We start from the raw sequence: 27574 nt of genomic DNA on the forward strand, positions 1-27574 counted from the left end.
GTAACCTTTTCCCTAATGATCCTGAACACTCAATTCATGTTTTTCACACAGCTGCTGCACACTTCGTTGACATCTTCACTGTGTTATCTAGGAAGACCCCAACATTTCATTCCTTGTCAGCCACCACTTCAACCACAAGCGTATGTATGAAATTTCAATGGTTTTGCTCCAATTTGCATCTTTCTACACTTGCTTACAGTGAATTCTGCTTGCCATTTTACTGCTCATTTACCCAGTTCTTTAAATATTTTCAGGTGGATGCCATCCAGACCCAGTGATCTACCAATTTTTAATTTGTCAATGAGACCTAGAACTTTGTCTTTTGTCACTTCTATTTATTTTTGTTCCTAAGGCAGAAGTTAGCTCAGGTGGATCTGCCCTACGTCCTCTGCTGTGAAGACAGATACAAAAGATTTCATTCAGCTCCTCCAAAATCTCCTTTAGCACACCTTTGACTGCCCTGTCATCCAAAAGTCCATCTGCCTCTTCCTATCCAGCTTCCTGCCTCTAATGTATTTTTTTTAATGGTTGGTCATTCATATGTTCTTAACAGTTTGCTCTTTGAATTCTTTTTAAAGTATCCCTTATTGTTTCTTGAAAAGTCTTTTCCAATGTCTATGTTCTTTAATTACAGCAGGAACTGGTTTCTAACTGAAGAAATAAAAAGTTGAAGACTTCTCTGCTACTAAAACTTTGTCTTACCCCTGGTTGCTCTCAGGATGGTAGCTTTCAGGGACTAATTTATGTTTGCATATAAATGGCTGTGTCTTTCATTTTGTGGTACTTTTGAGTTACCTCACTTCCTCTGCATTATCGGAAATTAATGGAGAACCCCAGGAAGGAGTGGTCACGATCAGTGAGCTGGCAAGGGATAATAATAATAATAATAATAATAATAATTTATTTATACCCCACCCATCCGGCTGGGTTTCCCCAGCCACTCTGGGTAGCTCCCAACCAAATATTAAAAACATAATACAGCATTAAACATAAAAAACTTCCCTACATCTATACATTTTCCCCCATATAGACACTATATGATAATATTAATGAATACTATATGGCAAGTTTCAAACAACTGAAGTGGGCCATCATACAGTTAGATTTTGGCCACAAAATTATTTCAAAAGCAATTGTTTTGCTAGTTACCCATCTTTGGGAGAAATTTAAAGAAACAAGATAATCAGCTGCTAATAACCTCTCTCTCTCTTTTCCCCTGTACACACCACCAACCCCTAACCTTAATTAGAGCTTTGTAATTTGTTTTTACAGAACACACAGTCATAATAAAGAGTCAAAACCATCCATACAATAAATTATCAGCACACAAGTCCTGAGGGTTGCTGAGATTCTCAGTACAGGTACACACACAGGACCTGCCTGTGAATGGCAAGAAAGAAATAGGTCATTTCAAAACAGAAGAAACAACATAATCACAACTCCATGCAACATTCTACACAAATCCAGTCACTGAAATCACTCTTTGATTGCCACTTGCTCACACTTTGATTACACTAAATTAAAATACAAATATCAAAAAAAGGGAAATAAAGCAGCTTCAAAAATTATGTTAAGATATTGAAAATCTATCTATAACTGTCTGGTTAGAGCCCAGGATGAGGAAGTCTATATTTTAAAATATTATTGCATATTGTTTTATAACTCATAATATTCATTAAGGGCTAGGAAGAAAACAATTACACAAAAAAGGAACATAGTTTGCATTGGCTGCATTTGAAATCCAGTCTCGGTTTGCAAAGGCTAATAGAGTTTTCTTCAGGGGGATCATCTGTGAAATTATTAGACAATTTATTTGAATAATGGTGTATTATGCTAAAGAGTGGGAGTTCTGATGTTTGAACACTCTGGCCAACATGATTGTTAATGTAATTATTTGTACTGTTGTTGATGCTATTGAAATGGCCTCTGGCTAAAGCAATTAAAGAAACTGTATAATTTCACATGGCAGTTGTTTGTATCAAGTTGGTTTATGCAAGCCGATTCAGAGAAGCAATTACTCACAAAACAATGTATGGAACTGCTTTAACAGATTTCAGGAAATAAATAAGAGAAAACTCTTTTGTCTAAAAGGCTCTGAAAAGATGGATTTAGACCAAACACCACAAAATTGATCCCTGGGAAATGAAATGGGGAACTGCCTTTGCTTATCTACCTTTCCCTTCATCATTGTTTTCGAGGAAAGGAAGGAACAGATCCAATAATGAACTCAAAATAAACTGGACATTAGTATTTCCCCATTTATCCAAGAGAAAATTTAAGGATAGAATTGAAAACCATTACAAAACTGTATTTCTCTTTGTAATATCTGAATCAGGAGCTGCTGAGCAAGCCCTGGGCTGGTGTCCAGATACAGTGATGGGTTGGATGGGAGCTAATAAACTGAGTTTGAATCCAGACATGTCAGAGGCTCTGTGGATGAGTGGTTTTTGGGTCCAGGAAACTAGTACGTTGCCTGCTCTGGATTGGGCACACTTTCACTGGAAGAACAGGTCCATAATCTGGGGGTGCTCTTAGATCCAGCTCTGCTGCTGGAGGAACAGGATTCTCCAGTGTCTGGAAGAACCTTCTGCCCATTTTGGCTGGTAAAACAGGCATGGTTGTTTCTGGATTAGGACGGCATGACCACTAATCATCCATACATTGATCATCTCAAGGTTGGATTACTGCAATGTGCTCTATGTGGGGCTACCCTTGAGGGTGGTCCAGAGGCTGCAGATAGTGCAGAACTCAGCAGCTAGAGTGCTTGTGGGGGGGGGGGCAAACTACCATTGACATATAACAGCTTCCCCCCCTTTTTTTGCAAGATTTGCATGGGCTGCTTATCTGCTACTGGACCAAGTTCAATATAAGGCTTTATAAGGCCCTATAAAGCTCAGGATCAGGTTACTTGGAATACCACCTTATCCCTTATATACCCAGTACATCCTTGTATTCTGTAAGAAAGCTTTCTCCTTGGAAGTCCCAAATCAGAGGATTTTAGTGACCACTGTGAGAGAGCAGATGCTAGACAAGATTAATCTTTGGTCTGATCGCCAGGGCTCCTCTTATGTTAAAGCCTCTGTGTTATTACTTTTATTGGACCATGTAAGATTAATGTATTGTCGGCACAGCAACTTTGGTGTTTCTTTCTCTGCAGCAAGTTCTTATAACTGGAAGTCTTAAAATGCAGCTACTGCATACTGGCATTCTGCAAAAGTCAACCAGGGAATTGCAACATTGCTCCTTTCTGTCATTCTCTAGCTATGTATATGTCATTAGCAAAGCATTACCAAATCATCTTAGAAACTTAAAAAATAATAAGTGCTTGCAAATAATGGGCTGTCAAATTATCTACTATACCAGATTGCTTTTTGGTTTTGTTTTCAGTGGAAATAAAATATGCCCTTGTTTAAAGACTACGGGGTAAAATGACAAGACAAATGTAATTGTGTAATTGTTGACTTTACGATGAAGAACCACCTTCAACTATTGTGCTCTCTCTGTGCAATTACGTTATGGGCTTTCAAAACAGCATCTAAACAGGCCAAGAATTTCATAAGATGTTCTATGCAGCAGTGAGCAGAAGCCAGTTGATTAGGTGATAAATGCTGCTACAGGCTTCTTGAATTCTTCCCAACTCAAGATAGGACGTGGACTGCCATGCACTAAGAACCATCTTGAGAGAGGTACACAAAATGAAGCCTCAGCTACCCCTTCAGCTGGTACCCATTAAAAAGGAAACATATCCTAATTATAAAAGTTGTACCAAACCTTGAATGACAGGAAGATGGGTGCTGTGCTAGCTTCATGTTTCTTATATTGCTAGGTTCCAAGTGGTAGCACAGCTCACAATTTTAGCTATCAGATGCAATCAGGAACTCATTCTTTCCTATTGCACACAACCAAGAAAGTGCTCACTTTTGTGCCTTACTCTTTCCCACTTTAACTAACCAACATGATTCAAAGTGCAGCCAGTAGATGATCATACAGAACCACTCAATGATCATACAGTCCACTCAAAAGCAAGGAGACTCTGAAATATATGCGTTGTATTTACATGAAATACTGTAGTTTAAGTTGTGTAATGACCGGCTTGGATCTTAAATTGCTTCTCTGTTCACGTAAGGGACATGATTACCGTATTTTTCGCCCCATAGAGCGTACCTGCCCATAGGACGCACCTAGTTTTTTTGGGGGGGGGGAATAAAGGGAAAAAATCCCCCCCAGGCACGGGGCTGGGGCGGGGGATGCCCGAGCTTCCCCCGACCCCAGCCCCCAGAACAGGCTGCTATCCACAAGCCTAGGGAGCCCGGTGGGAAGTCACGCCGGTCTCTCCAGGCTTGCAGATATCTGTCCCCTGAGCTTGTGGGGCTGGCGCTGGGGAGAAGCGCGCTTCTCCCGGCACCAGCCTCCAAACCAGGTCGGGGAATAGTGGGATGGCGGCGCTCCAGGCTTTGGGATGCAGGCTGCTATCCGCAAGCCTTGGGAGCCCGATGGGAACTCCCGCGGAGCTCCCAAGGCTTGCGGATAGTTTCCTGAAGCCTGGAGAGCGAGAGGGGTCGGTGCGCACCGACCCCTCTCGCTCTCCAGGCTTCAGCGAAAACCTGCATTCACCCCATAGGATGCACACACATTTCCCCTTCATTTTTGGAGGGGGAAAAGTGTGTCCTATAGGGCGAAAAATACGGTAACAAACCTTTTCCAACTGCAGCAGCTCCTCCCCCGCAATATCTAAAATAATTTTTGAGTGTCCCCCAACAGCAGCAGATTTGGGGAGAGCAGAGGGGGCTGCAGAGGAAAGGGAAAGTCAGGAAAGCTTCATTGCATGGGTGTGTCCTCTGCACCACTCAGGGACAAAAGTATGAATCAAAGCCATTATGAAAAGGCAGATCCAATGTTTTCTGTCCTGTGACTCCCGTTGCAGTCACAGAAATGCCTTTTGTCCAATGTGTAAAAACTCCAAGCTGGGTTTTGTTTTCAAATTCTTAGGGTACAAGAGATTTTTTCTAAATGGATATTTGGAACCCCACAGACAATGCCATCTCCCTGATCTCAGAATCTGTTCCAGGATGCCTGATGCTTACATGCTACTATTCTGTTTGTAGTGACTTTCATTCTTCACTGCACTTTCTCTCCAGGGGCTTCCCCAGTGTCTAGGAAACCCTTTGCTAGGATGCTGGACTGTAAAATCAAATTTAACAACAGTTTCTAAGTGTGCATTTATTAAATTAACATATTAATGACAAAGGCTATCGAAAAAACATAAAGCTTGTGATAAATACACGTATAAACAGTTAATCCATTTTTATAGCTTTGACTCTTCAACAATACGATAGCAAAAATGAAAGCGCACAAGGATTTATACTGGTGGGGGACCTAAGTGTTTTCCCCAATATAAAGCCATGTGCCCTTTCATTTTTTGCAGAACAGCTGAAAATGAGGGAGGGGGGGGACCTAAATGGCTCTTCCTCTTATTTACAGCTCTTCTGCAATAAATTGGTCAGTATTGCAATTAAACATAAAATAAAATGGCAAATCGCAATTGCCAGAATTCGCTACACACTGGTGCAGTCACCAGGAGAGGAACTTCCTGTTGTGACCCATAACACTGGGCTCTGCTCCATGATGACACAGAGCAGGGCAATAGTGTAGTGTTCTGGAAATTCCTTCTGGTGCATATTAGATAGGTGCCAACCATTTGGGCACCTGTTGAATATCTTTTTATTACATCAGGCCTTCCCAGAAGGCTAATCTGGGCCTGGATGCTTTATTGTTTATATACTGTTGATTTTGAAACAGTATCATGCTATTTCAATAGGCTTTCATGTAGTTCTTAATCTACTGTATTGATCTGGTTCCTGTTTGGTATATTTGCCTTGAGGTTCTTTTGAATAGATACAGATTTTTAAAATTTGTTAATAAATAAAGATCCCTTGATTTGCTATAACTACATTATTATGGAAATTGTTATTATTATTATTATTATTATTATTATTATTATTATTAGAGGACTTGACTTCTAGAATTCAAGGTTATTTTGCTGGTTATTAAAAATCAGGTGAGTCAAAGGTGATGCCTATACATTTTCCCATTATCCGTTATTGAAAATAGTGGCAAGACCCTGATGTTGGGAAAGATGGAGGGCACAAGGAGAAGGGGACGACAGAGGACAAGATGGTTGGATAGTGTTCTTGAAGCTACCAGCATGAGTTTGACCAAACTGCGGGAGGCAGTGGACGACAGAAGTGCCTGGCATGCTCTGGTCCATGGGGTCACGAAGAGTCGGACATGACTAAACAACTAAACAACAACAAAAGCCTGCACCTTGTCCCATAAGTCGATGTGCAGTGTCATGACTGCCACACTTCCACAGCTTCCTTACATGACAGTTTATATCTTTTTTAAAAAATATGAATTCAGCTTCCCACAATCTACATGCTTTTGTCTGGAAAAGACCTGAGCTACCCGTCATCTATTGTATAGCTCTGTCTTTTAAAATTAATTCCTGATTGCTTGACTGATTGCTTGATTTTGGGGGGGATAATTTGTATATAACCACCAATTAACCCCATCCATCAACAAAGCTACCCCCATTTTTCATAGACTTCACCTGCACATTGTCCACCCACTCACCAAAGACTAATTTCTTTCTGGTGAGGAATACATGGTTGTTTCTGACTATGCACATCCTCTGCTACTTTACAAAAGCATGGAAATCTCCTGAGGTTCTCTCGCTCCCCGCCCCCTTTCCTACTCATCTCTTGGATTAAGATAAAACAGGTGAAACTATACATATTTAGCATACTTTGTGAAACAGGAGGCATTCATCACAGTCTTCCATGGAGGAAACAGGCACATGGTGATAAAGGTTTTAAGATTTAATACCAACCCAGATTAAGGGATAAACTGAAAAATAAATACATTACAAAGCGCTGGTAGATACATATCCTCTGGGCACACCTAACTCTATGGCCATGCCCAATGAAAGTAGCACAAGCCCACTGATTTCAACAGGTGTACTCAAGAGTGTGATTTCAATAGTGATTTAGTTCACTATTGTCCAAAGCTACGGTAAACATCAGCCAGGCATCCTGAGTATAATTAGGAAGTGTTACCAGCACAACTGAAACCACATTTGTTTTGCAGAACACCTGCATAGGTGTAAGTAGCACCTGTGTGCATCTGTCTGCTTCACTCATCAACCCTACCTTGCTTAAGATACTTACCTCCCTCCCTTCACACCTCACCAAACCTCCGAAGCTCACCTGGGCCTCCCGCCTGCCCACTCTGCCTTCTATGTCAGAACTTTGTAACTTTGCCTCCAAATTTTGTCTGAGCAAAGCAGGCATCTTGAACAGAAATTGGTACAAATGCTACAACCGAGGGGAAATGTCATGCCTGCTGTACATAATCAACACAGGCCAAATAATGCTATGGCTTAAACTGACGTCCTGGAGGAAGTTATTTGAAGAGGCCTTCTACCAGTGTGAAAATATTTACTGCTGCATTTTGCCACTTGCCAACATGGACATACACATCATTTGTAGGTTTGAAACAGTGATAAAAAGGGTATTCTGTGAAGGTAACAAACTTTGGGAACAGCACATACAACTGACAGTACTCAAGTTTAGTGTATTTTTCTTGTTTGCTTGGCTTTAAATCACTGCAATCTCCATATATTCTAGAAATACCCAATATAGTGGCTTACAAACCAGCTTAGCTTCATTAAGGTTTAAAGGATCTGGTCTGAACCTAGATGGGAGACCAGGTGGGAATTCCTGTTTGTCACCACCTTGAGTTTCCCAATGGAAGCAAAGGCAGCCAGGATATAAGTGTACTACAATAAAATAAAGTAAATAGACCTACTTTTAAAAGAGGCTATGTTCTGCAGAAGAGATCTATCATTAATCTTTTATACCAAGAAAACAGCACTTGCCCTGGGAGCTCAAGAGTAAAGGGGTGTATGGGGAGGACTGCCATGGCTATCCTTGTGCAACTTGTCTGTTTCACTCTACGTAATAGGGGTTTCAGCTCTGAATAACAACCCTGGGAACTGAACTGGAGATCTTAAAAAAACACACCACAAAAATACATTAAGCATTTTACCCTATGGCAGCCTTCCTCAACAGTGCCTCCAGGTGTTTTGGACTAGAGTTCCCAACATCCCTAAACATTAGCTATGTTGGTTGGGGCTGATTGGAGTTGTAGTCCAAAATATCTTGAAGGTACTAATTTGGGGAAGGCTGCTCTTTAACATGACTTGATTGTTTGCTGATGCTTAACACCTGATGCAACAGTGCAAACCTATTTGTTGGAGGACAGAGTTTTGTGTACCACATATCCTGGCCTGCACTCTGTAAGGTAGCCTGAGGTCCTCAAGTGTGGTGGATTACACTGTCCTGTCACCACAGGGAAGGTTCAACTGCCTGTCCAGTCATTCTCTATATGTGAAATGGGGGGTGAAGATGTCATCCTGTCCTTTGCTTTAGACAATTTGTGTGTGTGTGTGTGTGTGTGTGTGTGTGTGTGTGTGTAATGGTTCATTGTCATTCTGGGGGGAAAGTGATACGTGGGGTGCCACAGGGTTCTGTCCTGGGCCCCCTTGTTGTTCAACATCTTTATAAACGACTTGGACAAAGGAACTGAAGGGATGCTCATCAAATTTGAGGAGGACACCAAGCTAGGAGAGGTAGCTAATGTCACTGAAGACAGAATCAAGATTCAATATGACTTTAACAGATTGGAGACCTGGGCCAAAACTAACCAAATGAATTTCAATAGGGACAAATGTCAGGTTCTGCACTTAGGCAGGAATAACCAGCTGCACAAATATAAGATGGGGGACACCTGGCTTGCCAGTAGTACTTGTGAAAAGGGTCTAGGGGACTTAGTGGCCCACATGCTTAACATGAGTCAACAGTGTGATGCAGCAGCCAAAAAGCAAGAAAACAAACAGAAACCAATGCTATTCTAGGTTGCATCAACAGTAGTATAGTGTCTAGGTCAGTGGAAGTTACAGCACCACTCTATTCTGCCTTAGTCAGACCCAACCTGGAGTACTGTGCCCAGTTCTGGGCACCACAATTTAAGGAGGACATTAATAGGCTGGAATGTGTGCAGAGGAGGGTGACAAAGATGATCAAGGGTCTAGAAACCAAGCCATTGAGGGAACTGGGTATATTTAGCCTGAATAAGAGGACACTGAAAGGAGATACAATAGTCATCTTCAAATATCTAAAGAGCTGTCACATGGAAGATGGCACAAGCTGGTTTTCTCCTGCTCTGGAGGATAGAACCTGAACCAATGACTTCAAGTTACAGGAAAGGAGATTCCAACTCTGTCAATAGAGGTTTTTAAGCATCTGTCATGGCCATCTGTCATGGCTGCTTTAGTTAAGAATCCTACATTGCATAGGGTTGGATTAGATGGCCCTTGAGATCCCTTCCAACTCTACAATTCTATGATTCTATGCTACTTGCGTAGCCAGAGTCCTGATCTGACAATGCATGGCAGCACCTTACTCAATGCATGTCTACATAAGTCCTGTCCCTGGTTTTGCTGTTCTATCATTTCTCAGTAGTTGAGAAGCACTCCGGTGGTTTCACATTGAGGTGCCTTCACTTACAAAATTGGTAGCTTTTCATGAACCTTCTATTTAAACGTGGCAGTTACCTACAGCTGTCTACTTATGAAAGCATGTCATTACAGTTTCCTAACTTTCAAAACTCTTTTGGAAGTTATTTGGAGACCAGAAATAGTTTTATTTTCACCATGACGTAGAACTGTTTAGCTGTACACCCTCAACAAGGGACAGTGTGCAACGGTGTTGCCATGAAGTCCTGTTGGTTAGCAGATTAGCAAAGGTGTGCAATCAAAGACTACACCAAAGTTTGCACAAAAGACTGGATCCCTAGGAGCACCTGCACCACTTCTCCTGATCTCTGAAGTACTCTAATCCAAGCAAAGTTCTGCAAGTGCTGTTGACAAATGTTTGGTGTATAGTGCAATGCCACTTAAGGTGAAAAATGAAGGGCATTAATGACAAAACTGCCATTGATTTCATCCTTTTCAGTATTTCATTTCTTATACCTTTTAAAGGATCTCTCTCGCAAACAATCTAATATATGATATAGTGAGATAAATCACTTTATTGCAGGACAAATTATGTGACAGAAGTCACGAAGTTACACAACAAGTACAAGGGGCTGAAACAGTGATTTACGGTGTTCAACACATTTGTATGCCACTCCTCAGTTAGCAAGAATGCCCAAGGCTGCTCACAACAAAACAGTATGAAGCATGTGACAGATGACCCTTCCCTGCCTGTGCCCTCCAAATGTGATTAGACTCCAATTCCCACCATTCCCAACAAGAGGCCATACTTGACTGAGGCTGATGGGAATTGGAGGACACCAGATCGGGGAAGCTGGTGATCAGTAGAGGATGCTCACTCAGGGCAACATGGAGCTTAAGCTGAAACAAAAATAAAAAGCTTCTCCCCAAATAACGCCCTCCAACCCCCCCCCCCCCAGTTTTCTGTTCCCTGCATATTCCCTAGCTTTCCATTTGAACTGTTGCAACCATTTCCATCCATCAGTTATTTCCACTGCTCAGCCAATCCTAAAACAATATGTGCTAAATGAGAAGTAGTGATGAATTAGAGAAACATGTAGCTAAACCTGAACTGGAAATTTGTCTATCTAATGTGAAGGTGCTGCAAAACAAATTGTGGGCTAATCTAGTATCTTTCTGAAGGACAACTTTTGATAAAGGCATGCGCACTTCAAGCTTGTTACAGAAGCTGTGTTTCTTCCTTGCCATTGTCAGTAATTTAGTAGCTGCCAAATGAATGAATGGATATTAGACGCATGATTGGCTTGTATGAACATAAGCTTGACATCGTCAGCATCACTACTGAATTTGCATCCTAGGCTTTCTCCTGAAGAAGCCCGTGGTAGCAAGTAATGTAAGGATGTTACATGTAACCAAGACATGAACCAATACTACAAATCTTTCCTTGCATTTTAGCTGTAGTTCTCCAAAAGGCAGCTTGTTCGTGGACAGCAGTAAAGCAGCTGCGAAGGCACTTTTTTTTTTTTTTAAAAAAAGTTACTGTTCTTATTAAATATAGAAATTCCTCACTGGCGAGGGAGGTGCACATTGTATATGCTTTTTCTCTTTATTTCTGAGGCACACAGTTTGTAAGTAGGCCTCTTCTGCCTGCTTAAATCTGTATGAAGATGCTGTGGGTGACCTGGAATGGGTTGGTCCTTCATCTCTGTTATTTGCACATTTTTCTTTTCTGGAAGCCAACTGGCAAGAGTCTCATCTTTATACTCCCCACCCCCAAACCAGTGCACTAGGTAACAGAATGTTGATCGGGGACCATAATTCCTTTGCTATAGCCTCTTTGTATGGTGCTACTGTTGGGTAAATTACTCTCAGTATTTATATATAAAATTGTCTGGTAAACTTTCAAAGGGGTAACTATCCACCTAGCTGCCACCTACAGCAGAGTTGAAAGCCAGCAAATGTCTTGTTGTAGGATTGGGTGTTTGTTTGTTTGTTTGTTTAGATGATATACTGGCTCTCCTCCAAGCTTGTGGATTTGTTAAGGTGGAAGCACTGCTCTTTTCGTTTTGCTAAAAATTGCATGGTGGCCAACTTTGCATGGTTGTTGCAAGGATACACTTTGGCAAAATTAAAGTGCTGTTACAAAAAGCAGAAAGCTGCAGATGAGAACATTGTGTACAGAGCCTAAACACAGTATAGGCACATGGATTACACGTGGCTCGCACAACTCGCCCAGTCAAGCCTGTCCCAGCAGACATCCATCCACACATTGGAATTGCTATGGACATGCATGTAATATCTAACATGACTAGGCCATAATATCTTGGTTGTGCCCCAAATTATTTTTCCAAACCTACCCTCTCCTATTGCCTTCAAAAACAGGGCGAAACATGCTGAAGATCATCATCTTCTTTGCATTTATACCTCCCCTTTTCCTCCAAGGAGCTCCAAGTGGCACTCATGATTTTCCTCTTCCCAATGTTATCCTCGCAACAACACTGAGATGCATTAGGCTGAGAGACCATGTCTGACTCAAGGTTCATGGCTGGGTAGTTTTAACCCTGTTCCCTCAGATCCTAATCCAATTAATATCACACGACTTTACAGATTATTCTTTAAAATTAGATCTAGAAGTGAACAAGCTGGAGGAGGGGAATAATATTTTCCTATAGGTCTGGAAGTTTATGGGTTCTATGTGGCACACTTTGAACTGTGTGGCACACCACTGGCCCCATCTATGAGACCTCATAAGTCCTGCCTAGTTGCCTGACAAGGTCCAGCATCCACCAGTCACCCCTGACTGTAACAGAGGAATATGTGGGTATGCACATATATGGCTGGTAGTCAACAGCTAAAATCAGCTTAGGTGACATACTGGAAAAGGCTGGCCAAATGAATTGGTCTTAGTGACAACATAATCAACTTCAAGATACAGTGGTACCTCGGGTTACATACGCTTCAGGTTACAGACTCCGCTAACCCAGAAATAGTGCTTCAGGTTAAGAACTTTGCTTCAGGATAAGAACAGAAATCATGCTCCGGTGGTGCGGCGGCACCAGGAGGCCCCATTAGCTAAAGTGGTGCTTCAGGTTAAGAACAGTTTCAGGTTAAGAACGGTCCTCCGGAACGAATTAAGTACTTAACCCGAGGTACCAGTGTATTTCAAATGGAAGGTTGCACCATTACAAAGGTCCTATGATCCAGTCACAACCCACAGAATTTGCCAGGCAGGAGAACACTGAAGAGAGCTTTGAAGATTACTGCAGCATTCAAGTAAGAGTCCTGCAGGACAACATGGTGCTTGTTTAGAAACCTAGATTCTAAACCGTTTAAAACCTTAAAAGGTTAGCACCATCACTCTGAATTATGCTTGAAAATGGATTGGAAAACTGCACTGTTGTTTAAGAACAGGGAAGGTGAATTTCTTACAGGCAGGCCCAGTTAGAAACCTAGCAACTAACTACAGCTTCTGGGTGGAAAAGTACTTCAACAGGAACACCAACCATAGCAGTGGGAAGCTCCCTGAGAGCTTTCAGGATTTCATCCAGATGCATAAGCATCTGAAAGGATGGACAATTCTATGAAGTCTTATTACTGCAAGTCTAAACCTCAGCGGGAGATGATACATAATAATGGTACAGCTTATATCTTCCTGAAATGTGGGGATTTCCTGTTAGTATTATATTACTATTAAGAATTAGGAATCACCTTTCACCCTTGCTTTTGCCATACAAAATAAGTCCAAACATCATTTACAGCCTGGTGATCAAGAAAGCACCATTTTCAAATCAGAGTTCTTACTTTCAGCTAAAACAGGATATCATGCCCTACAGCCAGCGGTGGAGGAAGCCACTCAGGCACCTGGGGTGGTGCGCCCAGGGGCGGGGTGAGCCACCCATAGGGGCTGGGCGCACCGCAGGGCCTCCGGAGTCTGCCTTCCTCCTCTCACTCAGCCACCCTACAGCTGGGGGTGGGGGGAGGCAGTGGGTGGACCGTTTGGGCAACGTGGAACCTGTGCGCGCCCAACCACTGCGTCTCTCCCAGGAGAGACGCATGGCTTGGGCACGCTGTAGGCCCTGCAGTGAGTGTTGTCACCCCCTTCAGTAGCGACACCATGGCAGTCCGCACCCACTACACAAACCTTCCTCTGTCCCTGCCTACAGCCATCTTGGCAGTACCAAATCAGAACTGGATGAGATCCTGGATGAGGAGGCGGCTCTAATTACTTGCTATTTATGTTGCATTCTTATACACCTTTTTTCATTTTTTTTTTAAAAAAGGACCTCAAAGAAGTTTACAACACATCGACAGAAATCACGAAGACTTGATAGAAATATTAAAAACCAGCAATAAAACCGCATATAATTATAAAATGCAGAAAGACTAGAGGCTAAAAAAGTTAAGTCAAACAAAACACAGGGCGTACAAAAGCTTTTTAAAAAATCAAGTTAGTCTTCACAAGGCAGCAGAATCCCATCCATTTCATGACCATCTGTGCCTCCGTGAAATTCCAAAATTGGGCACCACCGTGGAAAAGGCCCTACTTTGGGTTCCCACACAATGGGCCACACATTAGCAACCCCCTCCTCTACTGATCTCAGGACTTGGCCTGGTTGATATGGGGAACAGCATCCCTAGTACTTAAAGAGGATGGATGGGGAGGTGACCACTACCATTAGCATTCCTGAGCCCACTACCCTGAAATATATCTGTTGGAGGATGTTTCAGGCTTGGAAGAACAAATCCAATCTGATTAGTCTCACCGCTGCCCCCCCCCCCAAAGTCCTGAAACTGACATATTGATTTTCCCTTCCACTGCTGTCAGTGGGAGGCTTCAGGAAAAACCCCTCACCACCCTTCCACCACCTCCCTGCTTGGAGCAAGCCAGCAGGCTTAGGAAGTGGCAGTTCTTCCACAGAATCCTTTACCCAAAACCTTAAGATTTTAAACCTCTGGGCACAGAGGCCAACCCCACTGTGTTCAGTACTTTTAATATTTTACTGAACAGGGAATGGAGATGGGTTGTGGGCAGGTGACTCTCTGTCACACTATGAAGCCAGGAGCCAAGGAGAGTTTTAAACCCCAATCCAAGTTCACCATTCCTTTTGCTGGACTATGCGACCTCTTGGGAGTCAAGTTGAACATTTCATATATAAATATCCTGTAAATCTTGAACGCCAGGTAAAGCTTACTTTGTGACACAACAGCATAAATCAGCCCCAGATTCCTGAGCCTACAGGACACCTGCAAACCCACATTAGTGTGGCAGCTTGCTGGATGAAGTGCTTAATTGGCTGGAGGCCTGCAATTAGCTTTTGTTAAACTAAAAAGGAGAATTGCAATAAATTAACATTGTAGAAAGTGAATTAAAGGGGGTGCTTTAAAAAAATGTTTAAAGTCACCCTTCCCATAGGTTTGTCCCCCTTGCCTGGCAGACATTTTCTAGGCACAGAACTGAGAAACCCTTTTAGCTTGGAAGGATGAAGTACCACACGTGTATTGTTCATGTAACTATGGTAACCTACAAATGACACCAGTGTTTCTATTTCATACACAAATGAGAGGACAGCTGTGGGGACCACATGCCTGCCAAAGAGTATTATTGGTGAACTGGGATGGCTCGAGTCTGAAAATTACAGTTTGTTTTTATTAAGAAAAGCTCCAAAATTAAAGAAATAATAAAGGAGCTTAAAGTAGCACTAGAGAAGACAGATTTTGTTACTACAAGTATCTTCATTATTTCTGTTTTTTTTCCTTTTCCTTAATGAATGTATATATTAAACTAATATTCTAATGTCCTTTGTTAAAGGTTATTCACCTGTTCCATTTCCTGTTCCCTTTCTTTAAAGCTATTCTCAAGCCCTGACCCTACCTTAATCCTTCCTGGTTTTTTTACCTATTCAGATTGCAAATACACATCCTAGGAAAACTAAATCCTGGTATGTGTATTTGCAAGCCAATTTCCTTAGAAGAAACATTCTCAGGACATCCTCCAAAGACTACTTGATCTACAAAGGGTTGCAGTGACACCTGAGAATCAGGTCCCTAAGGCTAACCAAAAGAACAGAACTAAAAAAATACAGGTGCAAACCTATACATATTTATCAGAGTAAATCTCATTGACTGCAACACCTCAAGCACCGCCTGTCCCCATATGAACTGACCTGGACACTGTGATCATCATCTGAGGCCCTTATTTGCGTGCCTCCTCCATGAGAGGTCCAGAGAGAGGCAACATGAGAACGGGCCTTTCCTGCAGTGGCTCCCCATTTGTGGAATGTTCTCCCCAGGGAGACTTTAGGTGCCAGGCAAAAACGTTCCTCTGCAACCAGGCCTTTGGCTGATTAACATTATATGTCCTTTTAAATGTGTTTGTGGAAGGAGATTATGGATTTGTTTACTTTTTGTTTTTATTATGTTTTATTATGCTTCAAAGCAGATATGCACTGTAAAACTGAAACTCCCTCTTTGTTAAAAATTTCAGGCATACTTACAGGGTTTTGGTTTTTTAAAGTTCTTAGTATGTGCAATAGATTTCAGTTCAGCTCTAAGATGAGCACAAAAAATTAAATCCAGATTTTCAATAATTTGGGTGCACAATGCTTTTAACTACATATTTATAAAATAATGGGGCCTGAAAGAATAAGGGACCTTTTCCTCTTTTTAAGAAACCTTGCTTCAGAAGTGAACGGAACAAAACTGCATTAAGGAAAATAGTTTCTCCTGACCAAATATGCATCTGATTATGTTAAAATTAATGCCTGATTTGACTTGTAAAGTTTGCTACTTGTCTTAAAAGTTTCAGAAAACTTAAATGATTTCCCACACTAAGCTGCAGTTATGCAAGTTGATTTACATTTAATCTTGCACTCGTAATTGTTTATTTTTCATACTTCTCTTAATGTTTGGACAGTTCTAATTATTGTATTATATTACACTTTACAACACAATGTATTAAGAGAAACAGACTGCAGAACAGGAAGTTTGTGGACTCTTAAATTGTCTTGATATATTGTACTAAATTACAATGCTATTCTAGTACTTTTAGCTTTGACTCACCTAAAGTACTGCTGAAATACACAGACCATCACATTTCTTCAACTAAAAGTAACAGCGGAAAAGAAATAGCAGGTAAAGCAGTAATTGTGACTACCAGCATTGAAAGTGTCTAAGCCTGTGACCTGGATTGTTAAAATTAGTCATACAGGCCTCTTACGAGCAAGTATGCCATCTTATTTTCATGAGCCATGAACGACATCTTCCAACGCAGGATTCTGAAGTCAAAGCAGATTCTATATGTGTGTAAGTATCAATGGTTCAGTTAGAAATTGGGGTACTTTAGGGGCAGAAAAGCCTACTTTCACATTGCTGCTCTACTGAAGAGCAAACACTTTAAAATTAAAGCATAAGTTGGGAACCGATGGCTCTCTAGATGTTGGTAGACTGCAAACACCCACCCTATCACTGACCATGCAGGCTGGGGCAAATGGAGCTGGAAGTCCAACCACATCTGGAGGGCTTCAGGTTCATCTGCCCTGGGTTAGAGACCATTTGTCCTGTTCTGCTGGGGCTTGGAGACCACAGGCAAAGTGAAAATTAATGCCAGAGCCACCAGCTCTGTTCCACTCCACTCCAGCCCAGCAGGATGAGGGAAATCAGAACCCTGGGCAGCTCCCAGGGGCTCTGCTGGCTGGGTTTTGCAAAGGTTTGGAGCCTTTAAAAGATTGGCAGGGTTTGACATTGCAATGGCTTTGCCACACCTGCCCCCCTTTTGCAATATTTAAAGGGGAAATGGCTCATCTAGGGCAGTTTATTCCGTTTCCCCATAGTTTCCCTAACAGATCTTTTCCCCATTGCACTTGAGCTTTCTCAGGATGTAAAAGCCACTTCTGGAAATATAGTGGAAAACAGCACAAGTTTAGCACTCTTTCCATGTTATTTGGACCCAGAAAAAAAACAAAAACTGTTTCCAAATGACATGGAAATGAGCACTAAATGTTTCGGTTAGGCATGTGAATACAGCCCAGATCAGTCAGGAAGTAAAGGAGAGGAGCTTGTGTGGACTGTGAAGAATCCACGATCCAGAACTCACCACAAACACTGCAAGCATAACTTTTCAGGCTTTCATAAAATATTGTTTGCAACATACTAAAAGTAGTAGGAAACCTCAAAAACAAGCCAGACTTCCAAACAGAGAGTCATCCATAGGGAGGGAGGAAATGCATCTTTATACAAGTTGTCACTTTTATGCCACAAATGTTGGATGCAGCTACATAAGGAGAGGTGGGCTAGTAACTTTTCTGGATTTATTTGCAAGGCTTTAACAAGAGGTATGTAGAAACCCTACATGGGATGGCTATCTTATGAAAAGCTTGTGTACACCATCACCTTAAAACAAAACAAAACAGGCCAATAACTTCAAATTCACAATTCACTGAAAGTATAAAGGCAATATCTGACTGCATGAAATAATAGCCCTCTTTAGATAGGATTCCTGCGAACAGGGCAAGTGTGGCACAAAGCGCTTGCTTCAGCCTACCATGGCTCTACTTGCCATTGCTGTTTGGGACTATAACTTTGAAAAAAGGGAGCCTGCTCTACACATGGGGACTCCACAGTTTGGGAAACTGATCATGAAGGATTCTAAATTGCACAGGAAGTCCTCAAATGTAGAGCAGATGTCATACTTCAGAAGTCATAGTCCAATGCAGCAACAACCGGAGTTGCACAGGTTTGGGGGTGGGGGCAGCTAAATGCAGCCACATTTACCCCACTAATCATCTTCTTGAAGGCAACCCCTGAATACGTATTTAAAAGCACTTCCTTTCCACTTTTTAATAAGTTAATGGATGCATTGAGTAGCGAAGTAATTTCACATGGGATCTCACAAAGAAGAAAATAACGTACAACCTAAAGAGTTTTCTGATGTATTCCTTGGCAACTCCCAAACAGTTTGGGGGGGGGGCTGATCATTCAGTGGTGATGTTTCTTTCTCCCACCTGCAAACTGTACTGCAAACTCTTCATTTGATTCTGCCTCTTTTTCTAGCCAGTTGCTCGCTGGGAAGCACGCAACGAACCGGCACTAAATAACTTAGCGAAACATGTAAAATAGCAGGCGAACATCTGTTGTCCAGCCCGAAACAATGCCAATACAACCAATACAATGCCTTCTTTCCCGCTAGCTCACTGAAACGCCTTCTTCAATGAAACCGTGGAACCCAAGGGTTAGCTGCTTTCTTGGTGAATGGGGTCTTTTGCTTTCGGCTATGCAGCTAAACAAAAGAGGAGGCAACTGGTGCCTGGCACACAAGGAGGTATATTCATCCATGCTCACGTGTAGTCCACACCACAAGTCTGTGATGAGGGCTCCACAAAGCCAGAAGGTGAAATGCGCCAGCTGCTGTCTACCAAACTAATGCCTGAAAGGGCAGAGGAAAGGGCATGCTTTGAAGACGTATAAATTGCCTTAGTATTTTCTAGCATTTCACACTGAACCACACTGAATGCTTTGTGGATGTGGTTTTGGTCCCCCGCCCCTTAAGCACTTCAAAGTCTTTAGAGGTGCGCACAACAATTTAAAAAGATTAGGTCACCATTAAAACCTACTGACTCAGGATCTTGTCTTATCTGGCCTGAAGGCAAGGAAGCTTAGTGAATCCTTTATTTGATGTCAATGTCATGAACAACACAGAGAAAAGGAGGGAACTGCAGTTTGTCTTTAAGAGCAAAGCTACATTCGGTTCAAACTTAACGGAAAACAAAGTAATCTCTCCCCTCTGGAATGCAGTTGGAGAGAAAAAGTTCTGAACATCTGGAAGGATATGAAAGAAGCAACTCTACCCTTTTACTTGAAGCTCTCAGATAATGATTGCACAGTTTTATATAGAACAGTAATATAGAGAGATAGATTGAACTCCTACTCATTTGATGGTTTCCAAAACAGGCTGCTTATTTCTGGAATGAGACTAGGCAGAAACTGAAAGACCTGGAAATAATATCTAAGGGTAGAGCCCTGCCTCAATTCATGACAGGAACATAGGAAGCTCCCTTATAACTGGTCCATCCAACTCAGTATTGTTCGCATTGCCTGGCAGTAGCTCTCCAGAATCTCCAGTGGAAGTATTTCCCAGTCTTATCTGGAAGGTCAGAGACTGAACCAGGGATCTTCTACAACTTTGTTAGGGCCCATCCCCAAAAGGATTACTACATTCCTCCCCTCTGGGTGCAATTCAGAGATCTCCTTCCCCTCACTGGAGAATGACTTCCTTCAGAAACCGGATTCTCTTGAGGACAGCTCTGTACCTCTAGCTTACTGGCTAGGTGACCTTGCAGAGGGCCTAAAGTCCTCGCTGTCTAAAACCTCAGTAACAACTCCAGGACTTTGTACTTTTGGATGCTCCTTCTTCTCACATAATGGCTCAGACACAGGCACACCAGTTTGTATGTGGATGTTGGTCTTCAAGTTGCCAGGCTGTCTGGCCATCAGTTTCAACAAATTTGGGGGAAGAAAAGCCCTTGTTGGATCTTGTATCCTACCTGGAATCTCGCGGTTGCAACAAACTTCTCCAGAGGGAGCATATTTTACCCTATCATGGTCAGATTACTAGAGACAGCTTGCCATATAAATGTCCAAAGAGCAAGGGGAGCTGGTGCAGAAGAGTGGGGTGGGGGAGCAAGCCTCACACTAAGCCTTTATACCATTTTCTTAAGGTCTATTGTTAAACTGAAGACTCCTTGTCTTTTCAAATTCCTTCATGTGAATGGATGAGGCAAGACATCTGCCAGGGTGCATTCCCATTTGCATGCAAATCAGAGATTTAGGGGGACACACAGCACCAGCCTCCTCCTCCCCATGAGAAATGGGAATCACAGAAACTTCAGCCTGGTACTTTTCCCATTGCCTGTGCCTTAGCAGCTCAATGCAGCAAGTCCATTAAAAATCAGAAGGAAGTAAAAAAGAAAGAAAGAGGACAAAGTTAAGTAGTAAAGTGTTTCTTAAGAGCAAGACAGAGGAAGGTAACAGAAGTCATTCAGGCATCAGAGGATATTCCAGAAAACATCTTATTGACTTTGACTATTTTCACACACATGCTTTTCTTCTTCTTTTTCTAAAGAAGAAGCCTCCCCTGGAAGATACACAAACACAGTCCCAAAGTCATGAAATAATCACTGGGCATAACTTTCCTGACAGCAACCAGTTCCCCAATGCAGAGCATGACAATTGCAGATTAAGCACATGCATCCCACTGAAGTGCTTCAAGCCTCTGCAGAAAAAGACAAGGCGGGGAAAGAGTTTCATGCTTTGGCTGAAACCACAAACTAGCAAACTGTCTGGCTCAGGTAAGATTTTTTTGGGGGGTGCAGATTTTCATCATAGCTGCTACCAGCCAGCATCCTCTTCACCCTCCTGCCTTGGGAGAGGACAAAGGACACTAGCTGGCAAACTTTCCATACTTGGTCTGCCTGGGCTAGATGAGAGACGGCAACAGCAAAACACACACACACACACACACACACACACACACACACACACACACTTTTTTGTCTTCTAGCCAGCTGGATGGAGTCAGCCAGCCTTTGGAATCAGCACACCTATTGCAAAAAAGAACAACAGCTAACACCCAACTGCTCCCTTCTCCCCCCCCCCCTTTAAACCAGGTTAGATCGACCTTTGTTTCTTCTTTCTAGGGTCTCCAACCGCAAGTCAACACTTAATAAAAAGAAATTTTGGGGCAAGGGGGAGGGGAGAGAAGACAATCGTCCCCTTGTTTACCCTCCTTTCCCCTTCTAACCATGGCCAGAAATCCAGGGCCAGAGGGCAGAGTGCTGTTTGCTCCATCTGTTTTGCCCATTGCTTATCAGCCTTCTGGACGCTCTCCGCTAGGCAACGCTCTCTAAGCGTCCCAATTCCCTGCGCAGCCTTTCCAAACAAAAGCAATCCCTGCTAGGTGACATCTCAGCCTCTGCTCCCTGGAGGGCTCGCTTATCGTTCTGCCCAGTGAAATGCCACCACCTCCCAGCCCACAAATTCCCGGCACTGGTGGCTTGGTGGCATGCTAGAGATATAGCATATATACTAGAGAGCATTTCTCTCCCTGCTTACTACTCCATAGCAACTTGGCTTCCGCTTTAACCCCTTCCCCGCCCAGGTAACCCATCTCCCTTCCTCCCCGCTGCCCAGACGGAGGACACACTTACCCAAAGAGAGGGAACAGCGGCCGCTAGGAACGAGCCTGGCTGGCCCTCCCCCCCATGCAGGACGCAAGAGAGGCTCCTTAAACCGCGCCCGGAAAGGCACAACAATCCCCGGTGGCGAGGAGGCTCGCTTAGCCAGGCTCCGGCAGCTCGAGTTTCAAACGCCACAAGTCTGCGGCCAGAAGGACGGCGGGGCGCGCCCCCCTCTCCTGCCGCCGCCTCTCCTTTCTCCGAGGCGACCGCGGCTGTAATTTCCACTCGGGGCCCCCGCGGCAAGGCGCGCGCTCTTCTTCTTCTTCCTCCTCCTCCTCCTCCTCCCCCCGCTGGCCGGGGGTCTCTTCGTGCTCGCGGGCGCCTTCCCTCCTCCCGCCGCGCGCACTTGCTGCTGCTGCTGCTGCTGCCTCCTCCTTCTCTCTCCTCAGCTCGGCTTTGCACAGCCCGCAGCCGGCGTGCACCTGGTGTAAGCAAAGCAGGTCAGCTGACGGGCTGCCTCGCCATTGGCCACTCGCCGCGCGCCCTCCCCCCCCCCCCCGCGTCCGCTTCGCAATACACCCGAGACCCGAGCAGGGCACCATCTGTAGGGGCTGCTAACAAAGGGGGAAGGCGAGGGAGCCTGTTCGAGGGGGCCGCGAGGGGCTTCTGCCCTGCTGCCAGGGCTGCTGTGGGAACGGCGGCGAAGGGTGGGGTGGGCGACAGGCAGCGACAAGAGCCCCCACCCCCGCCGCGTCTCGCAGACCCCTTTTCACTGGGGCCTGAGCAGGGGGACGGAGCGGGGAGGGAGGCTGCTTCTTTTGGATGCTGGAACCAGGCAGACAATGGGCGCACAAAGGAAACCGCTTCTGCTCGGCGGATTACCCCCCCCCCCCCATGGAAGAATGTGCAACACGTTAGCTCGGTCTCTCTGTCTGTATTTGCCTTCTTCTGAGCAGGTGGAATTGTAGGGCATTTGGCACTTCCCCTTTCAGTCTCTGCACCAAAGAGGTGTTTCCTATACATGGGTAGCAAGTCCCATTGAACTCAGTGGCGCTTGTTGCCAAGTAGGCAGGGTTGCGATGTTGCCTTTGTGTGCGTATCTGGCCCTCCTTTTAGGTCACGGCTTAAGGGTAGGCAATATTTTTAAAATGTTGAAAGCAAAGCAATCTGACAAAACCAAATAGAAACAACATCAGAGTGTGGGTGCCCGCAATAAAAAGCATGGTGGAATCTACCAGATCCATCCATCTATCTATCTATCTATCATCTATCTATATCTACTTTAGGAAGTGCTTAAAAGCTAAAGAGAAGAGGGGGGTAACTAAAGTTCTCAGGAGAATGGTGGGGCCACATCTAAAAAGACCCTTTCGTTGGTTTCTGCCAGTCTTAAAAGGTAAAGGACCCCTGCCAGTTAAGTTCAGTTGCGAACAACTCGGGGGGTGTGGCACTCATCTCGCTTTGCTGGCCAAGGGAGCCGACGTTTGTCCACAGGCAGTTTTTCTGGGTCATGTGGCCAGCATGACTAAGCCGCTTCTGGCAAAACCAGAGCAGTGCACGGAAACACCATTTACCTTCCCACCGGAACGGTACCTATTTATCTACTTGCACTTTGACGTGCTTTTGAACTGCTAGGTTGGCAGGAGCAGGGACCAAGCAACTTTAGGACCATAAGAACAGCCCTGCTAGATCAGGCAGATGGTCCACATAGTCCGGCATCCTGTTTGCACAGTGGCCAACCGGATGCAAATGGGAAACTCATAAGCAGGACTCACTCAAGTGCAAAAGCATCTGTGAGTCTCAGAAACCAATTTCTTACCTCATCATTCTTTGTGGTACTGCCTAAAGCAGAACCACCCCTTCAGCCACACTCTCCCCATTTGCAATGCCCAGAAACTTGTGTTCAAAGGAGAGGAATAGTGATGTTGCTCTTACCCTCTGCTCCTACCCTGTGCTCTTCCCCTCCTTGTTTAGGCCTCTGGGGTGTCTGCATAAATATAGGGCGTGCACTGCAGTAATGTGCAATGCAGTAATGATTGCTGTGCATTCAGCCTAATAATAAATTCTTCCACAGTTGCCTGTCTATAAATGTTTTTGCTTGCTTGCTTGACTACACATATCAATGTTAGTCATTTGTGAAAAGGTGTGAAAAACAACATCAACTTTTGTAAAGTTTCGCTGCTTGCATACCTGGAAGCAGTTCTTAACTTACCATACCTGGCCAGGGATGCAGCTATTCCCAAGTCTAATTTGGCACTAACAATGTGCTTTAGGGGGAAGTGCCATAACTCAGTGGCAGAGCATGTGCTGTGCATGCAGAAAGTCCCAGATTCAATTCCCAACATCTCTATTTAGGACTGGGAATGTCCTGTCTGAAAACTCATGTGATGGCTTGGGAATCTGATTCAGAGGCTGAACTTGAGGAATCCCAGCCTGCACAGGAGTCCCCGCCTCCACGGCTGGCTGAGCCGGGGCTGGGGCTTGAACCTGAAGGGCCCTCACCTGTGCCAGATCCTCAGGAGCAGACACCACCTGAATCCGCTCTGGCTGATCGAGGACCCATTGCCTGCAGGTGCTCCTCTCTCAGCCCTGTCAGGGGAAGGTGAGGTTGCCTCTGGGTCCAGTAACCCTCCAGCCTCTCTGGAGCTGCAGAGGCTCAGGGCAGAGAGGTGGAGGGAACTAAGTTCTGGCAGGAGGAGTGCTCGCCTCCAGGCCAGGAGAGGCGAGTCACCTGTGGACCGGGGCCACCCTATGCCTCAGAGGAGATAAAGACCAGTCAGCCCAGACCCAGGTTGCTGGAGCAACATCGTTGGTATCCTGTTCCTGCCGGCACCCTGACCTGCTCTCCTGAGTTCCTGACCACGCCCGACTCCTTGCTTTGGACCTCGCTACACCCCTGATGGACAGCCTCCTTACCCTCAACCTAGGACCGGACTTAGACCACGCTGTACGGTACACCCCCCCCCGGCCACACCTCAGGGAGCCACTGCCAATCACGGTTAAGGTAAGGTAAGGACCCCTGGACGGTTAAGTCCAGTCAAAGGCTACTATAGGGTTGTGGCACTCATCTCGCTTTCAGGCCGAGGGAGCCGGTGATTGTCCACAGACAGCTTTCCGGGTCATGTGGCCAGCATGACTTAACTGCTTCTGATGCAACGGAACACCGTGATGGAAACCAGAGTGCACAAAAATGCCATTTACCTTCCCGCTGCAGTGGTACCTATTTATCTACTTTCACTGGTGTGCTTTCAAACTGCTAGGTTGACAGGAGCTGAGACAGAGCAATGGAAGCACACCCTGTTGTGGGGATTCGAACCGCCAACCTTCTGATCGGTAAGCTCAAGAGGCTCAGTGGTTTAGACCACAGCGCCACCTGTGTCCCAATCACTGTAGACAAAACTGGATGGACAAAGGCAGTTTTCTATGTTCTCTCATTAATTTATTTAAAATATTACTAGTTCACCTCACCACATGCTTGTAGTGGTTTACAACAAGAGAAGGAATCTCAGCAACAAATGACTAAAACCTTATCAACTATAAAAACAAATATATAATTACAGGTTTGTGGGTGCCCTGCCACCCTCTAGGTTTCTGGGTGCTGAGGTAATCAAGTGCTGCTGGGAAGGAGGACAAGGAAATGGGCAGAACTCCATGCAGGGACTGAAGGGCAGAAGTCATTGCGGCCTGACTGGAACAGGCTGTTACAAAGAGGCTCTGAACGATGCTAGCTTTTGCTTTGAATCCGTGGTTCAGGACAATGCTGCTTGCTAGTTTGGATAGGTTGCTGCTGCGGAAGCTGGCTCCTTTTGGACTGTGAATGTACACCCTTCCATCCTACAGGCAGCAATCATTTTGTGCACATTTGATTGCTGCACAACAACTGACGTGTGCGCTGTTTTCGGCCCCAGAAGGGGGCAGAACGGACTTATGCGCACCCTACTGATGCACACGATGATCCAGAATGCAACCCTCACACAAACGGGGAGTTGCCTGTATATGTGTGTATAAAGACACCATGGTCTCCAAAGGAAACACAAACCCTGGTTAAATGCCAAGACCCTTAGAATCTTACACTGCTCAGGGATTGGGATGGCTGGTAACAATATTTTATAAAAGCACTAAAATTAGCTAAAGAGGTTAGCTAAAGGGCCAGTCTATTTGCTATGATAAACACACATCTTAAAAACTTGCTTAAAACACGTTTTCATGCCAGATCAGGGGCCCTCACCAATTTCCTGCTGAAAATTCTTCCCCTCTGTTTCTGCCCACTGGCTGCTGTTTGCTCCCAGTGGATGAGTAAATACTACTTTTGGGGGAAAATAGCAGCCTGGGGATGATTTTTAGCAGGGCCCTACATTTTTTTTCTTCCAAATAAAAGTGGCCAGTTTCAATGTGCTGTTAAAATGTATGCTTATTATAATGTGTAGCGTGGCTCTCAGTGTCACCAGGCCAATACTTAAAAGGCAAAATGCTCCTACTAGTCCAAAATTACCATTCATTACTTGCTTCTTTAGAGGTTCGCAAAAGTTCACAAGCACAGAAGAGTGAGGGTACGGCACAGGGCTGGAAGGTGGTTGCCCAAATGATGGGGGTGGTGGAGACGCTTCTTTATCTTTCAGTCCTGTGCTGCAAAGTTGTAGCGCAGCAAGGGAAGTGAGAGGAGAGACCCGTCTCAGCAATACAGAGACTCTTTCCCTGCCCCCCCCATCCACTCCCTAGTATATGAGGAAAGGAGGAGGGCTGCTCTGTAGCCTACAAAAGAGACTGCAAAGTTACCCGCATAGCCCTACTGAAAGTAGCAGCATCAACTAGGAAATCCTAAACCAGTGTCAGCAATAATTCAGCAGTGTAGCAAGGCTAGCCTATAATGACAAAAATTGTGTAAACCAAGTTGACCTTGTATTGTTTCCTAAAGGCTAAAGTAAATATTAATATGCAAACCAGTAACAAGAGATAATTCAATAATTTAGGGCTGCAGCTGATAAAGCCCCACTCCTGGTTGTGGATGTTGTGACTTTCCCAAAAGAGGAAATGTTCAATAATGCTCTATACAATTACCTTAAGTGGTGAAGGAAGGTTCATAATATTACTGGGCATATACAAGACACAGGAGTTATTTGGTCCATGCCTGGAAGATATCCAAACTGGTGCTATTTTTCTAGAAAATGAGGTGTGGGATCTCACCATGAATACCTCCCTTGCTCTCTTAGAATGACAATGGTGCCCAGTGTGGTGTAGTGGTTAAGAGCGGTAGATTCGTAATCTGGGGAACCGGGTTTGCGTCTCCGCTCCTCCACATGCAGCTGGCTGGGTGACCTTGGGCTAGTCACACTTCTCTGAATTCTCTCAGCCCCACTCACCTCACAGAGTGTTTGTTGTGGGGGAGGAAGGGAAAGGAGAATGTTAGCCGCTTTGAGACTCCTTTGGGTAGTGATAAAGCGGGATATCAAATCCCAACTCTTCTTCTTCATCAGAGATGTCCGGAAGTTCCGGATTGAAAAAAAGCCTTGCAGGTGATGCAAAATGGTAGTTTTTGCAGAAACCTGAGGAGTTCAGTGTTTTAATGTTTATAAATGTCACACACTGTTATCTTGCAAAAGCATGATTATGGTGTACCAAAAGATTTGAAGGGTGTATTGATTTGAAGGCCATAAATTCAGCACACTTCACAGTCCCCTAATTCACTAACCCCTGAGCCAACAATTTTAAAATTAATCAAACTTATTTTTTTGGAAGAAGTTAGGATGTAGTTCTCAGAAATACCACAATGTTTATAGGCAGCTGTTGCTTTTGCCATTGGAAAGATAATGAAATCGCCAGCAAGGTGCTTTCT

The 27574-nt window shown here is 44.2% G+C and overlaps 1 protein-coding gene across 1 annotated transcript in view; it reads right to left on the reverse strand.

Annotated features, from left to right (window-relative positions):
* Positions 1-22237, reverse strand: part of LRRN1 (leucine rich repeat neuronal 1) — a 30715-nt gene extending 8478 nt beyond the window's left edge. The window contains exon 1 of the mRNA XM_083723805.1: positions 21775-22237. The gene's annotated coding sequence lies outside the window, so the exon portion shown is untranslated. The remainder of the gene's footprint in view (positions 1-21774) is intronic.
* Positions 22238-27574: the final 5337 nt, after the last annotated feature.

The sequence above is a fragment of the Podarcis gaigeae genome (genome assembly GCF_964106915.1).
Source record: "Podarcis gaigeae genome assembly, chromosome: 2".
NCBI classification, from domain to species: Eukaryota; Metazoa; Chordata; class Lepidosauria; order Squamata; family Lacertidae; genus Podarcis; species Podarcis gaigeae.